We start from the raw sequence: 10,307 nt of genomic DNA, 5'->3' as shown, positions 1-10,307 counted from the left end.
AGAGACGGACGATTCGGGCGCCAGGACTACTGCTGTGGACGAAAACCCACCGATACGCTTCAATCCACAAGATCACATGACGCTCAGCGAAAACCTTCACTGGTGCCACTGCAGGAAGCCAGGAGCCTCCTCCTTGTTTGGAAGATGGCGCGTCGTCCCGCTGTCCCGGGGTGACGGTGCTGCTGGAGGACCAGAGTGTGGGGAAAGCAGCTCTTTCAGAGGTTCCAGGAAGCGGTTCCAACACCACATCAGCACGTTTTGCATCCTTGCTGTTGACGCCACCACCAGAGCCACCACCTTCCCCCTCGGGATTGAACCCGGTCTGGCCAAGCCTCGGGGTCAACCTGCCACTCTGCAATGCACAGAGGACAGAGGAACATGCTGGGCGGCGGCAAGGACACGTCGTCAGCATCACGCGGACGGTGCGAAACTCCCAGGTCCTGGGCCCCGACTGCTCCACAGACAAAACATAGGGAAGAGAGGAGAGGCGCGAACCAAGGGCCAAGAAGACTTAACGACTCAACCTGAAAGCGGGCGGGACTGAACCACGGTGTTTGGGGACGTGCCCTCGGGCAGCAGACCATAAGGATCTGAAACTGGGCACGTCTGACCAGGTCCACGCAGTCTCCACCCCGTTGCCCAGCAGCCAGGCCAGGTCACACACGTCCTCCTGGCCAGAACTGGCTCATGCGGCGTCCAATGCCCATGTGGGCCTTCCCACCACAAGCACAAGGCAGCGGACAGGTGCTTCCATGCTGCAGGACAGCGGCAGGAGCGGGACCCCTCCCGGGTTGGCCATGAGAACAGACACCGAACCGAAGCAATTTGCACAGGACCTGTGACCACAGAGCGAAGGGCACAGAGCAGGGTGTGGGGGGGGGGGGGCAGCTGGGTTGTCCGTCTTGGTCTGTAGGCCTTTTCCACATGTCCCGTGAGTGTGGAACCTTCCGGAAGCCTGTTCCTAGTCTGTGCTCTGAATTCCAGTGGGTGATCCATCTGTCGATCTATCGGCTGCTCTGCGTGTCCGCTGTCGCCCTGTGCACCTCAGCTCGGAACGACGGGCAACCTGCCGCTGGGGTTGTTTACGTCTTTCTTCCTCTCGCTTGTGAATTTCTGCCTAACGGGCAAATCCACTTCACTAGTTGGTTCTCGTCTTTGGGAACACGATGTCTGTCACCTCACAGCTGCTACGTGTAGGACGGGCGGCTGGGGCTCTGCCCGGAGCACCCCTTTCACTCATGGCTGGCTCCGCACTTGCATCCCCGTGGGCCTCAGGGCCAGGAAAGTGACACCCACTCCCTACCTACCCACATCCACCTCTGCTCACAGCTGCCTGGCTTCAGTGGTAAGGCAAATACCACACGTACGGTACCTCTCACCAAGTGCCGAAGGACGCTAGTACATCTCTTATGATGACTCAGAGTAAAGAGGCTCGGCGTCGCGCTGATGCCGCCAGGAGGGTTCGTTCCAAGCACATCGCTCACGACACTCATGCACGGCACACGACAAGCTTCTTTTTAAATTAACTTACGTAGCAATAGTAAGTAATACTGTTTTACTGCTAAACTAATGAGAGAACACAAGGGATGATGTCCATTTCCTACTGGAGTTTTTTTTAAGCAGCTGGAAGAATAGATTTTTTAATATTTTTGTGTGTTACTAACACATGTTATTATGTAGCTCCTGGTTCCTTCTGCTTTCACAGTGTGGTGGTGACCGAGAGGGGACCCTGCGCAAGGGTTCCTGCGCGTCCAGATGTCCTCCCATACCCTCTGAGATCAGGAACATGGTCAGGGGAAGGTCCGCTCTCACAGCTCCACGGGCGTGTGTGTGTGCGTGGATCACGGTAACGAGGGCTGAGCGGCATTCCATTGTGTATGTAGACAGATGCCACGTCTTCTTTATCCGTTCCCCTGCTGATGGACACTCAGGCCGCTTCCACGTCTTGACTATTGTAAATGATGCCGCTATGAACATTGGGGTGCAGGTATGTTTTCAAACGAGGCTTTTGTTTTCTCCATACCCAGGAGTGGAATTGCTGGATCATACAGTATCTAATATAATATTGTAAGTCAACTATACTTCGATTTTTTAGAAAGGTAAGAAGGGAAAATGATTCTCAAAAATAGATGCCGCTAGATTTCCACAGTGGCTGAGAGGGGACAAGACACCACCGGGCTGGCCCAGGGACCGTGGTGTCCACGTGGTTGGGCCATCCCCTAAGGCTGAGCAGGGCCTCCTAGAAGCTTCCCGACTGCAGCTGCGTGCAGGCTCCCCTGTTCTTCAAGCTCCCCGGGTAAGGAACCGCCACAGATTGCTTCAGAACTGGCACAAAACCTCTTCGCTAATTCCAATTCTGCTACCAACTAGTTATGTGACCTTGAGCAAGTCGTTCATCTTTTTAAAGTCTCGTTGTCTGCCGTCGGTCAAACGCGCTGGTGTGGAGGCTAGTCCTAGAGGGGCCTTACAATTATATGATTCTTTGAGTCTGCGGATCTAAAATTTGGGTTAAATTCTTTCATAAAACAAGAAAATATTAGGAACTTTCGCTACAGTAAAGGAAAACACATGATGAAAGAGAAGATCATTTCCCGAAACAAACCGGTATAAAACAAGCCCACGCCACGTGTACACAGAGCACCGCGCAGAAGACTCGGCAGAAATTTCTGGAAGAATAGCAGCATCCTTCCCTGAACACAGGTGATGAGGGACAGATCCTCTCCGTCAACCTGATTTAAAGATGTAAAACAACCCATCAGTAGGAGAAGAAAATGTAAATACAGAGAATCAGTTTGAAGTAAACTGATGGAAACTGAAACAACTTCTTCCTTAAATCCTTGTAATACCTTAAAAAAAAATCCAAGTCTTTCTCTGCCCACAGTCTGTAAAAGCCATACTTTGTTTTATAACAATTTTCAATTCCTCAAAATGGTTCATATTTGAGAAACCAAATCCTGATTCTAGCAAAGCCCCTTCTAGACGTAGAGCTTTACAGTAGGAAAGAGCAAAGCTTCAACTGTCCTGGAGAAGTGACGTGACAAGAGTTACATATTCGGCCCGTGACTCGGGTCTCGTTTCCATGGAGATCTCTCTGTCACGGTGCGGATGAGACACGCCAGGGCCCTGGGACGAGCCGTGGTATACTCGTTTGGTATGATTTCAAATCCACTTGCTGATGGCAAAAATGAAACTGTTTTTAAGAGTGAAGTTGTTTTGATCCCAGAATGAAGTTGCTTCTAGAAGTGAGGCGTTTTGCCGTAAGGATGAGGTGAGCTGTGTCAGGATGCTGTCCTGTCATCTTGTCACTCATCCAGCAGCCGAGGGGCCCCTGCGGGCGATTCTTCTCCATAAGAAGAGAGGAGGCAGCATCGTTGAGGAGGGGACACTTGGGACCATCCGAGTGTGTCCCTTCTGGGCAGGCGGACTTTCGCTGACCCAGCCCCGGAAGACCTCGGGGCACTAGCTCCCACCGAGGTGAAGGCTGGGTCCAGCCACGTGCTCCAGCCACGGGGACTCTGGGTTTGCGTCAGCGCCTGGATCGGCGTGTGGTTGGTGAGGTCGCCCCTCCCCAGAGCCAGCTTCTAGAAAGGCTCACTTCAATCTGCACTTTCTTTCATCCCCCTTACCTGGAACAACGTGTGGTCAATCTGTCATTTGTTTGTAGGGTGTTACTCCCTTACTGGCTTTTTAAGAGACATTATCCTGTGTGCTATGGGCTTATGAAATTATTTTCATTCCCACAGTGAACCTGGGTTAAGTAAATTATTGGCAAAGACAATCTCAGTCTCTGAGGATCACCTGGAGGGACAATCGAGAATTCGTTCTAGAAAGTTTATGTCTGAGACCCGAATGAGCCATCCCAAAGGCTCTCACACAAGCCAGGAATCTGTTCTTCCACAGCGGATTATCAAACAGGCAGGTGCAAACTAAATGAGAAGCGCAGATGGGTAACACTGACGACAGTCCCTGAGAACTAGGGCAGGACCCGGACTCCCAGCTGAGACTGATTTTACTCATAGGCTGAATCCAAAACGCTTCAGTGTGGAATTCGATTGCTCATCGAGATGAAGTGCTGTGCTACACGCCCAGTACAAACGCAAGCTCTCTTTAGACTTTTGGAAATAAAAACAACGTGGGAGCCAAGAGCTACAGTGTCACAAAACAGTTCACTTGCGTTCTCAGCAGATTTAATGACATGAAGTCTTTTAACAAACAAGTCAATTAAAGTTAAAAAAAAACTTGGATTCTGCTGATTTTCTACAACATAATCCAAAATGCCCCAATCAAAAGAAATTTTCTGATCATGATGGGTAAGTATTTTTTTAAACCCTCAAACTTCTGAATTTGAAGATTCCGTGGAAATTGTACAGGGACGGGAGGGCCCATCAGGATAATGAAGATGTAACCAAGCACAGCAACAGGGATGAGCCTCCACCTCGTGCTGGGGGCAGATAGGGGAGGGGGGAGGGGCGAGGGGAAGGGAAGGGGGAGGGGTGGGAAGGGAAGGGGGAGGGGTGGGGAAGGGAAGGGGGAGGGGTGGGGAAGGGAGGCGGGAGGGGTGGGGACGGGGGAGGGGTGGGGCCGATACCCTCCCACTGAAAGCTCCTCGCCTTGACCAGGATGCCCTCAGAGCTCGGAACATGTAGAAAAGGCAGTAACTTAACCACAGATACTCAGTGTCTTCACCTACGGAGGAGGTAGTAAGACGGTCCCCAGGACCCGCTCTAACCCAGACTCCTAATCATGAGGATAAATTGGTTTCCTTCTGCTCACCGCAATAATCCTGGTACTGAAGGAAACATGCGGGCATAAAATGATGGAAGAAAACGTACTTAAAACAAGGAATTTTTAAAGCGCTCGTTTTATAAGGAAGTTTACAATCAGCTACAACAATTTTCACGGCTTCCTTCTAAAAAATAAAGCCATCAATCCATTAACTGAAACTACTTTAAAAAGAGTTGCTGAAGTTAACGATGTGTCACCATAATAACTGATTCAGAGGACAGGCCTTGTGGACAAGGGCAGGGATTTAGAGGAATCAATACACGACAAAAACACCTTCAAAACGGTCCCTGTCCTCTAGGGGGCCTGGGACTTCCACATTCAACGAAAATGATCAATAGTAACTAAAACGTTAGCATTTTGTATGCTTTCCAAATTATTTTGTGACCGTCATAATAAAGCTAGAATTAAGTACAAGCCCAACATCTTTTAAAACTTTTACTTATGGAGATTTTCAAATAGATACAAAAATGGATGAAGCAGGATAATGAACCCTCAGCCAGCGTCTTTAACTTGTGGCCAATCTTGTTTTACACATATTCCCACTCAACCCGCCTCCCTGTTGTCTAGCGTATTTTTAATTAAATGTCAGACAGCATATCATTTAATTTCAGTCTGTATATCTAACGGATAGGACCTTTTTTAAAAATATAACCACCAGGCCATTAATCTTACCGTATAAAGTTAAAACCATCCAATACATGTGAATTCTTCCTTGGTTGTCTCCAAAATGTCTTGGTAGTGGCTCCTTCAAACCAGGTTCAAAGGAGGCCCCACCACGGTGGTCCTGGGCCTCGTAAGCCCCTGTCCTGCAGCACCCTCATGCCTTCACTCCCACCTTCTGACGTTATTCACCCATTAGAGGAAGCAGGTCATTCGTCCTGCGAAACGTCCCCATTCTGACTTGGCGGATCGTGGATGGACGCTGAGATTGACCGAAAGCTGCAGCCTCGGTTACGGAGGCCGTGGGTGGCCTACGGCCGCCACCTCCAGCCCCTAATGACCGCGAGGTTTGCTTCCAGAGAAACCAGAGTGCTTAGGGGGTCCAGAGGCCCCCCGCACCGTAAAGATCCCGTCAGCCCCAGTGGTCTAACACCTGTTGATGACCGTTACCTAGAGTCATTAGGGGTTTCAGATCGTGATTTTCTAATTTTATCATCTACTCTGAGTTTATTCACCAGACTCTCCTAATAAAGAAGAATTTCCCCTCATCAATGCAGAAGAGGCATCACAATGTTTACTTCTTTATCATTTTTTAGAATAAAGGCCTGATGCTCTAGCCCTCTCCCAAGGTGATCCATGAGATTTTAAAATAATAATAACTGTGAACTGAAGGCTTTCACAGGAGTGTGTATTTCCGTCTGCTTCAGGCACTGCCTAAGCTCCATTATTCTATCCGACGTCTGGGGGTGCCCCGCTAAGTTGATTCTGCATCCTCTGACACGACCCCACTGTCCTGACACTTCACTTCCTGTCCAGCACAGCCCTTCTGGCACCCGAGGACCCGTGCCCCCTCAAGGAGCCCCCCCCCCCACTGCCCTGTACCTAGAGACCACAGTCTGGGTCCCCGCTGCCACTCCTAGGCCTTTTCTAGAGACAAAGATAAGAAACAGGTGGGTTTTAAAGGGAAAACACAATCATGAGTTCATAGTAGAAATGCCTGTTTCAAATTTAAAACTACTAAGGTCATACTTAACTTTATTAGTTTGATACTTGTGTTTCTTTTCTTATGCTACAAATTTTAGGACTCACTCACACGTGCACTGATTGATTTGGGGGCTGGAAAATTAATGAAAGCGAAGTGAGTTTCCTCACGCTGAGCTACAAGTGAGAAACCTTATGTGTTCACGTGGGGAAGTGCACCCGATGCCGCATTAATTTCCCGTCTGATAGAAATCAAGGAACAGAAGCAGTCTTCATTAACTAAGAAAGCATGGATAAAGGAGGAAATTCTTTTACATTCATTCAGCCTCTGAATCCCTCTCAATGGTGGGGATATTTGAACCATCCAATAGGAAGCTTCCAAACACAATGTGTTAGGAAACTTCACTCACGCCATCCACTGCATAGACGCTCCTCCAGACACAGAGCTGAGGGGGTGAGACAACATTTAAAATACACATGACGATGGAATTCTTTCTGAAGTCCTCTGCTTCTCCAGCACTGGGGTTTATTTCCTGCTCCCTCCCTTCTGTTCCCCGACACCTTCTCGCACCCAGGTATCCATTTTTCTATCCTTTTCCTACCTTCATCTCTCCTCCCTCCTTTTTACCTTCCCTCGGCATTTTTTCTCTCTACCTCTGCTTTGTTTCGTATTTTTGTATTCCCTAGTTGTGTTGTGTGATACGTGCGTCTATATGTAAATACCTGCCAAACGTACAGCCTGAGGTTAGAAGCTTGGGGGCGACGGAGACAGAAGGAAAATCATACCAAGGTCTACGCCTTCAGGAGCTCAGGTATTTGAAGGCAATCATGAATCCGGAAAGAGGCAACATGTTTCAAAACTAAAATTAGGGACTTCCCTGGCGGTCCAGTGATGAAGATGCTGCGCTTCCACTGCAGGGGGCAAGGGTTCGACCCCTGGCTGGGGAACTAAGATCCTGCATGCCACACAGTGTGGCCAAAAAAAAAAAAAATCCACTAAAATTAAATGAATGTAAATATATAGGAGCACAAAAGATAGTTCACAAAGCCTCTTGTGAATCTGTGTGAACTTGATCAGCCCGGGGCAGCGCCGTCCGACAGAGCTTTCTTGTGGTGATGGAAACGTACCACGTGAACTGTCCAGCAGCGCACCTGAGATGCGGCCAGTGCAACTGAGAAAATACACATCTAACTGTATTTAACTTTTATTCATTTAAAGTCACAAAACTACATGTGGCCGGAAGCTACCTCATCAGGCAGCACAGAAGTAGATTAACAATGTGACGAGGCGCTCTGTGAACACCGCTCCCAAAGCACTTTCGCGGACACATCACATTTTAGGACCACTGACCGCGGGACTGCACAGCTGTGCTAGGCGTGTCCTATCATCAGGACCAGTCAACGAGGATGCTAAGGACTAAGGTGGCAAAATATAAGTCCTGAAGGAGGGGCTTCCCGGGTGGCGCAGTGGTTGGGAGTCCGCCTGCCGATGCAGGGGACACGGGTTCGTGCCCCGGTCCGGGAAGATCCCACGTGCCGTGGAGCGGCTGGGCCCGTGAGCCATGGCCGCTGAGCCTGCGCGTCCGGAGCCTGTGCTCCGCAACGGGAGAGGCCACAACAGTGAGAGGCCCGCGTACCGCAAAAAAAAAAAAAAAAAAAAAAAAGTTCATCCTTAAATTTGTTCATGTGGTACACTCGGTTGGGTGTATCAAGACGATACCTTTTAACAGCATCCTGGGCTAAATCTCTCAGGCATTTCAGAAGGTTTCTGAGATGTGGTACCTTTGCTCATTATCCGGACCCTCCGAGGGGCTCGTCTCAGCGCTGAGACGTTACAGAGACGGAAACAAAGAATCAGAACCGGGCTGAACCTCCATCCAGCACAGAGATGAAGCCGCACCTTCCTGCATTCTGGGGACTAAGAAAGCGGAGGCTTATGTTATCTTAGGAATGAATTCATGGCAAGATCGTGTTGAGTTAGCCACACAGATGTGGCTCTGTTTCCACCAGGCAGTGCCTGGGTCGCTCTGACGGCGAGGAAGTTACTGCCCCCGGGCGAGCTGTGATTCACTGCCCCACAGTTCTTCCCGGGACTGCGCTGACATCTTTCACCCGTTGCCCTCCGACAACTGCAGGAGCCTCTACCTCTTCCACAGCCCAGCTTGTCGGAAACTGCTCAGCGACCTCCAGACACCACACTCTCCGCTCACCCCAGCGGCCCTCACTGCTCTGGGCCGCGTCCACCATCGTCCTGAAACGGCTAAAATCAACCCAGCCTGTTTGTATCTTTCCTGAAGCATCATGTCCGGGGTGAGAAGCGCGTCTCTAGCTGCGGGTAACGGCGAGGAGAGGAAGGAGGCTTCCCCCCTCTCTGGCACTCACACATCCTTCTGTCCATGCAGCTGGGCAAGCCACTAGCTCGCTCGGCAGCCACGGACGTGAAGGACCAGTGCCAGCAGGGTCGCCACAGACACCCTACGCCTCTGGTGCCCAGGGAGCTCTGGACCCACTCAAGGGAGCCGTCAGCTCCTGCCCCGTCCCTCAGGCTATGGACACGTTCCCGGGAAAGCAGGAGAAATAGTAGCAGGAAGGCAAACCTGCCAGAAGCCTCCACTACCCCAAGCCGGAAACCGGAGTGTGCGGACGGACGCCTGCGCGGACTCACAGGACAGCAGAGACTTAGGGAAAGGAGGGGGAGGGACAAGGCAAGGGAAGCTGGGAGAAAGTGGATGGACGGGTGACGCCCGGTGACCTGGGAGGTTATTACCCTGTGGAGTGACGGGTGCCACCTCCCAGGAGGGGACGGCCAGAAGCCGGTGGGAGAAGCCTGGAAGGCGAGGGACAGCGACCCCAGAGGGAGCTTGTCATCTGGGCTTTTGCCGCAGTTGGCGAGAGGGTCCACTGGCGACAACAGCGCAGATGGTGGTGACGACGTCAGTCCCAACATGTTCATTTCTACTTAAAAACTGACTGCAGCTGCAGTGCCACCGTTGCTGGCGGGACCGCATTCTCTCTCTTGCACCTGTGCACTTGGCATTTTGGGGACAAGTCAGTAGAGGCTGCCGCTCTAACCTGTTGAGCTATTTTGATATTCAACATATTTGCTATCTATTCCTTTCAAACTTGTCTCTTCAAACATAATCAACCTGCCTTTTTATTTCCATCAAGTCACATGTAATTAGGACCCAAACAATCAGGGGCAGAGCCCAGAGGACGTCCCTAGGAGCCTCACCCTGTTGTCACCTGTGCCTGGATCGCTGGCCGGGTGGACGGGGGCTCCTTGCGGGAAGGGATTGTGTTCCCCACGTGTCGCCCACCAGCAGAGCATCGTGCGGCCACGTCGGCTCCCGCTGCCACTGCTTGGTCACGCCGTGCGGGAGCGCTCCAGACGCCCCGCCTGTGCCCGCCGCGCTGCCGCAGGGGCAGGGCCACCCCGAGTTAGAGCAGCTCCCAGATGGGTCCCCAGCCCCCTTCCACCACTCCCCGCACCCAGTGCGCCGGGGGCCAGGCCCTCGGCACCCAGGCTACTTGAAATGCAACGTGTCAGCCTCGTAGCAGGACATGCGTCTCCGGACGGTGGCCCGTGGACGCTCCCCCCATCCTCACAACCCGCCCCATGGTGTGGACGGGGAAACATGCACGCGGAGGATTCCTGGGGCGCCACCGGGTGGGGGGCGGTTACACCTGCGGGCGTGAGGTCCGGGAGTTTCAGGTCACGATGCATCCTGGGGGAGCGGCGCGGGGCTCTCAGAGCGAAGGCAGAGCGGAGTCCACGGAGCCAGAGCCCTCACACGTAGGGGACCCTTGCGCACAGGGTCCGGACCAGCCGCAGCTCAAGGTCATGAAGGCCTTCCTGACATCACCCAGAGAAAAGGAGCATC

Source organism: Tursiops truncatus, chromosome 12 (assembly GCF_011762595.2).
Source record: "Tursiops truncatus isolate mTurTru1 chromosome 12, mTurTru1.mat.Y, whole genome shotgun sequence".
Classification (NCBI taxonomy): domain Eukaryota; kingdom Metazoa; phylum Chordata; class Mammalia; order Artiodactyla; family Delphinidae; genus Tursiops; species Tursiops truncatus.
The sequence above is the reverse complement of the archived record's forward strand: the minus strand, read 5'-3'. Positions refer to the sequence as shown.